The 7,166-nt window shown below is 38.1% G+C and overlaps 1 non-coding gene across 1 annotated transcript; it reads right to left on the minus strand.

Annotated features, from left to right (window-relative positions):
• Positions 1–6,541: 6,541 nt before the first annotated feature.
• LOC115872501 lies at positions 6,542–6,705 on the minus strand. The gene has a single exon (XR_004047899.1). It is a non-coding gene; the product is annotated as a U1 spliceosomal RNA (small nuclear RNA).
• Between the last annotated feature and the right edge of the window lie 461 nt (positions 6,706–7,166).

A 7,166-nucleotide genomic window follows, 5' to 3' on the forward strand; every position in this document is an offset into this window, starting at 1 on the left:
TAACTTGTATCTTTTCCATTTATCACGCAAGGGTATACCCCTCCAAAAAAATCCAGAATTTTTTCCCAAATCTTATGTATTTATTTATTTAACAAGACAACCTTATCACCTTCAAAGTACTCTCCATTGCACTTAATACATCTGTCAAGTCTGCGATTCCATTCTAGGCAACATTTTTCAAACTCATCTGTTTGGAAGGCTGACAGTACCTCCTTTGTTTTGTTCCTTCACCTCTTCTGTGTCACCAACCACCATCCGTTCACATCCCTTTTCATTTGCGGAAACAAAATGAAGTCACAGAGAACAAGTCAGGTGAGTAAGGAGTGTGGGGCAAGAGAGGCATGCAATTTTTTGCCCCAAATTGGCGCACTGTGATGGCTGCATGAGCAGGTGCATTGTTGTGGTGGCAAAACCAGTCCTCGGTCTTGTTACGCTTTCTTTTACCCCCTTGTAATGTTGCTTATTGGTCTAGTTATGAGGACTTTTTATTTTTTTAGGTTGAGTAGTAATTCATGTTAAAAGCTGTAGTCTTTGCTTTTTATTACTACGTGCTTCAAGTTCTCTTTCCTTTTGGCAAGCAGCGTTGTGTCATCTACAGGCAAAGCACAGGTTGTTCATGAGCCTTCCTCCAAACCTTATGGCATGTTCTGATGCATATAGTCCAGTTTCTTGGGTTATTTGCTCAACACACAGATTGAGTAATGATGGTCCCTGTTCAGTTTGAATCATTGCCTTCTGGCCTACACACAGGTTCTGCATGTGCACAATGAAACATTATTGAATACCCATTCTTCTCTGTGTTGTCCACAGCTAGTTATAGTCTGCAAAGGTGAATGCTTTTGTACAGTCAAAAAGAAAAAAAGACATAAATATCTTTTGGGTTTTCTCTCTTGTCCACCAACATCTATCTGTTGTCAGCAGTGATAGCCCTCTTGTCAAGACCTCTTCTGAATCTGGCTTGAATTTCTGGCACCTCCTTTATATTGCTATATTGTTATTATATTGGTTGTGTTTCTGGCACCTCCTTTATATTGCTATATTGTTAATATATTGCTATAATGTTATTACTGCTACTAGATACCATTGAGTCAGCTGTGACTCAGAGCAAAACAATGGCTAATAGAAGGAAACACTGTCCAGTACTTTGCCATTCTCACAATCGTTATGTTTGAGCCCATTGTGGCAGCCACTGTGTCAACCTATCCCTTTGGTGGTCTTCCTCTTTTTCACTGACCCTCCAGATAAGCTAGTATGATATCTTTTTCCTGGAATTGGTTTCTTCTAACAACATGTGCAAAGTATGTGAGAAAAAGACCTTCCATCCTTGATTCTAAGGCCCAATCTAGCTGTATTTCTTCCAACCCAGATACATTTGTTCTTGTGGAAGTCCTCTGTATTTTCAATATTCTTTGTCAATCCTTTAATTCAGACACACTAATTCTTCTGAAATATTTCCTTTTCATTGTCCAACTTTCACAAGATTATGAGACAACTGAAAATTCCTAATTTGAGTCAGGCTCACCTTACTCCTCAAAGTTATATGTTTGTTCTTCAATGCTTACAGAAGTCTTGTGCACCAAATTTCGCCACTGCAAAACTTCATTGATTTCTTGACTGCTGCTTCTGTGAACATTACTCCAGATCCAAGCAAAATTGACTCCCTGACAACTTTATTTTCTCCATTTATCATGATTTAAAATATTGGTCCAGATGTGAAAATTTCTGTTTAATATACATATTGAGTTGAAATCCATATTGAATTCTGAAGCCTCTGAGCTTCCTCATCAAGTTCTTCAAGTCTTTTTCACATTGAACAAGCCAGGTTGTGTCATCTGCATATCACAGCCTTCTTCCAATCATGATCCGTGTGCTTCATATAGTACAGCTTCTCAGATTATTTGCTCTGCAGGAAGTTGATTAAGCAGCATAAAAGGATACAACTTTGAAGCACAACTTTCCTGATTTTAAACTATGCAGTATTCCCTTATTCTAGTTCTAAAACTGCCCCTTGGTCCATGTACAGGTCCAATATGAGCACAATGATGTATTCTGGAATTCTTATTCTTTGCAATATGATTTTTATTCTTTCCAATATGATTCATAATGATCCACAGAGCCAAATGAGTTTACACAGTCCAAAAACACAAGTAAGCATCTCTTTGATATTTCCTACTTTCAGCCAAGACTCATCTGACATCAACAATATCTCTCATTCCATGTCTTCATCCAAATCTAACTTGAATTTCTGGCAATTCCTGGCAATGTACTTCTTGATACATGGTCGAATTATCTTAAGCAAAGTATTCCTGGATGTGCTATTAAATGTATTGCGCTATAATTTTTGAAGTCTGTTGGATTACTTTTCTTTGGCATGGGTGCAGATATGGACCTCTTTCAGATGGTTGGTCAAGTAGCTGTCTTCCCAAATATTTTGCATAGATGAATGTTTCTAGAATTTTATCAACTTGTTGAAATCTTTTACTTGTTATTCTATCAATTCATCTAGCTTTCTTTTTAGCTAATACCTTCAGTGTAGCTTGGACTTCCTTAATCAGACATGGTTCTTCATAATATGCTACTTCTTAAAATGGTTGAACATTGACCAGTTTTTTTGTATAGTGACTATAAATTCCATTCATCTTCTTTTGATGCTTCCTGCATTATTCAGTATTTTGTCTACATAATTCTTTAGTATTGCAACTCGAGACCTGAATATATATATATATTATGTTATATTAATTATATTATATTAATTTTAGTGGAACTAAACCATGTTCCACTGACAGGAAGAAAATAAAGTGTTTCAGGAATCACCTAAAATAATATTAGGAACTGAAAATATAAAATGACATGTAGACAGTAGGTTAAAGAAAATACATTTATATATTTAGTTTGGTCCATTGAAGCCACCCTAGCTAATTCTTTTTTCAAGATCTTGAATCAATGTGGGAGGGAGGGGGATGGGCGTGGGAAGAGAGGCTACACAGATAATAAAAAGTCTGATCACTTTTAAGTATGAAAATGTTTCCTGCGTGGTGATTATAATACATAGTCAAATATAAGAATACCGTGTTCCATATTTCCTTGAAAGTTAAAACTTTTCCCCTCTCCATACCTTGAGCTCATTGAAGATGGGAAGATTGTACTAGGAAATGAAACTTAATAGACTTCTTACCTATCCCACAAAGTATTTCTATTGCTCCGTCTGTTTTTAGGCTACCTGAGATCTCTTTACTTTCTCATAAGAGAGAAGAGTGAGAATAGGAAAGGAATGATCTTTACTGATGAGAACCATGTTGACTCTTTCCTCATGTTCCTTGACTCCTCACCTTTACTCGAAATCTTATATCCACAGTTATTTTGGAGCAGATTCTTGGGGAAATCTTTTTAAATTGTCATTTAGGACTTGTCCCTCAGCCTCTGGGCATCCAATAGGTCTCCTTTTTCTTCTTGTAGAATGTGATTATCCTTTAAGTCAATCAGCCCTGTGGGATAGAATATAAAATAACCAAAGGCTAGCTTGTTCTCTATTTTTCTGGCTCCTGCTCTCTGGCGGCACATATTAAAGCATATATCCTTTAACTATTAAAAAGGCAATGGCGGGAAAGAATTTCCTTTTCATTAGTCCACCATAATAGAGGAATCAGTTATTTTTTCTTACAAATAAGCTGTTAAGGGAATTTTCTTTCATTTGAACTTAGCTGTATTAAATAAACTGAAGCTAATCATTTGCCAAGCAGACATTTACAGGGATTAATGGAAAGAACATAGGAGAGATTTCTGGTATGAACATTTTTATTATTAGGATTATTTGAAAAACAAAAATCTTCAATAAAAAAGAAAGCCAGAGATTTCATGGTTCTTTTCACAATTGTGCAATCTCTCACGTTGCAAGATCTCCAATTATAAAGGATAAAATGTTCCAACTGTCATTCACTGAGCATTCCCAACAGTATGGTCTGCATCATCCATGTCACTGCTCACAGGAGAAAACAGGCTATTCTGCCAACAAAATCCAGTGCCTTAGGTGCTCCAAGTGTGGAGTGTATGATTCCTTAAGCCATGTCTACCAAGGATCCTTTTAGATGGAATTGATTTGGATATGTAAGTGTGCAGGCAGTAACAACAACGACAACGAAACCCACAATTACTATTTACAAAAACAATGCAGAGAGGAGGAAAAACCTTTAATTTTTTCTACCCAAAAATATTCTCCTATGTAAAAGCACATATTTGGAGAGTATGTATCTATATCATCTATATCTATATCTATATATTCAAAACAAAATTGATAAAAGATCCACTGGGTAGAGTTTGAGCTTTCATCATAGACATTTATTCCCACTAGGAGAACATGGCTCTGATTTAGTGCAATCAATGGTGTCACCGGGGAAGGTTCTCTCTAGTCATAGTAAATTTTTTCATAAAAGCAGTTTCGTTCAAACCTCTTTTTTTGTGATGACTGTTTTAAGTGAATGGTATGTGGCTGTGAAATTTGTTTCTTGCTTGGGAAAAGTGTCGAAGAAATTGTTGTGCTGAACACAGCTTACGAGGACAGAGCTGTGGGAAAAACCCAAGTGTACAAGTGGTTTTCTCATTTTAAAAAAGGTGAAATGTTGATTGATCATAAGCCTCATTCTTGATGTCTGTCAACTTCCCAAACGGATGAAAATGTCAACAAAACTCATGCACTTGTGCTCAAAGACTGACGACAGGTAATTGAAGAGATGGGGGAGTTATCTGGACTCTCTTGGAGCTCGGTTCTGTGAATTTGAATGGGAGATTTGGGAATAAGAAGGGCTGCTGTGAAATTTGTGCCTCAGGTTCTGACTGACCAGTAAAAAGAGTATCCAGTGGAAACATGCCATGCTTTGAAAGCACAGCTCTGAAGTGACCCAGACTTTTCCACAACGTCATTACTGGTGACAGGGCAAGGTGCTATTCTTACAACCCTGAAAGCAAACATCCATCAAGCCAGTGGAAGACTCCATCGTCACCTTGCACCAAAATAGTTTCTCAAGTGAAATCAAAGATCAAATGATGCTCATTTGTATTTTTGATGTGAGGGGGATAATGCATTTGGAGTTCGTTCCACCAGGTCAGACTGTTAATCAAGGCTGCTATTTAGAGGTTCTGAAAAATATTGCCTAACAGTGTGCAACAAAAAAGGCCCAATTTGTGACATCTGGGGAACTGTTTTTGCCACCACAACAATGCACCTGCTCATGCAGCCGTCTGAGAGTGTTAGTGGCAACAAACCGCAAATCTCTCTTGCCCCACACATTTGACTCACCTGACCTCACTCTGTGTGACTTCTTTTTATTTCCTTGAATGAAGAGGGACATAAAAGTACAGCAATTTGATGACATAGAAGAGGTTAAGAAAAAACAAGGGAGATGCTGTCAGCCATCCAAAAAGATGAGTTTGAAAGATGTTTCCAAGAATTAAATAGCAGATTTGACAAATGTATTAAGTGTAGTTGAAAGTACTTTGAAGGTGATACAGTTGTTTTGTAAAAACATTTAAATACATAGCTTTGGGAAAAAATTCTGGTTTGGGGGGTACCCCGTTGTGTGTGTGTGTTACACCCCAATAGAGTAAGCCTGACCCAAGACAGAGCCATAGTATCTCCATTGCATCATATATATGTGAAAGTGGAACTTTGCATAAGGAAGTCTGTTGGATAATAGATGCATTCGATTGTGGTACTGGAGAAGAATATTGAAAGCACCATGGACTGCTAAAAGGACAAACTGATCTGTGTTGGAAGATGTAAGGCCAGAGTGCTCCTTAGAGGCAAGGATGGCAAGACTTCATCTTACATACTTTGCACATATTGTCAGGAGAGACTGTTATCTGGAGAAGTACTTCTTGTCTGGTAAAGGGGAGGGTCAGCAAAGAGGAAGGCCCTCAATGAGATGGATTGACACAGTGGCTGCATCAATGGGCTCAGGCACAGGCACAACTGTGAGAATGGCTCAGGACCATGTCGTGTTCCGTTCTGTTGTGAATAGGATGGCTATGGGTCAGAGCTCCTAACAGCAACAACAACAACAGGTTTATCTATTATGTGTGTATATTATGCACGCATATATACAGCACATGAATGTCTATATATATATAAACGTTTACATGCTTTTTATCTATGAGACCTACAGGTGCATGTGTGTGTGCACGCACGTGTGTGTATACACACACACACACACACAAATCCACTGGCTCTAGGGTTTCAGTGGCTATAAATCTTTACTGAAAAAGAGAAAGTCTCCTCTCTCTCCATGGACATTCCACCATTTACCACAGTGACACCAGAACTCTTTAATTACGTGGAGACAAAAATAAAACAAAGGAAGCACAAGAGAATGACCACACGTGATATAGAAAGACTGCACATACACAGGCCAACCTGAACATGGGATACGAGACTCAGATTGGAAAAGGAGAAGAAGTTGAAGGTGACAAGAAGACATACCTAAAAGACAACCATCAGGATGATGGTTATTTTGAGTAATTCATGGGAATTCTTTGTTTTTCTTCTCCTCAGCAGAGAGCATGAACGCAGTCCCCCACTACCACAAATTATGCAGTCGGGTTTCCCACATTTGGGGAAATCACAGGGGTCAGCATATCCGGAGTGCAATGGATAAGCCTCGCCCTGGGAAAACCACCTTCGTGATCATGGTATCTCCCCTGCCAGGTTAGTATGGGAATTCTTAATGTGTCACTACAGAGCAGATTCCCATCCATCCGAAGTAGCATCCAATGACAAGACAATGGATTGAAGCGTGTTCTAGGAGGAAACAAGTAGAGATTACATGACCCTCACAGTTCCTCACCCCTGAGGCACATGGGTGATCTGTTAGTCTCTTCTGTGACTATTGGGAAAGAGTTAAAGGAGAATCCTTAAATCCAACATTTATATGTGGACTTTTCTGTAATCCTACATGGAATCTCTATGCCCTAAACCCTTCATATTTTCCCCACTAAATTGGATGCCACGAAAAGGAATAAAGCCAAGATTATTCCTGAATTTTGTGGATAATTTTAACTGTGAAAATGAGTATTTACTACAAAAACTTTGGTCACAAAAGAATGTCCTGGGGACCAAAAGATGAAAACAAAAGATAAAATCAAACAAACAACATTTAAGTAATAAAACAAACAAA

Source organism: Echinops telfairi, unplaced genomic scaffold (genome assembly GCF_000313985.2).
Source record: "Echinops telfairi isolate 266 unplaced genomic scaffold, ASM31398v2 ScPeMD7_7424;HRSCAF=8462, whole genome shotgun sequence".
Classification (NCBI taxonomy): Eukaryota; Metazoa; Chordata; class Mammalia; order Afrosoricida; family Tenrecidae; genus Echinops; species Echinops telfairi.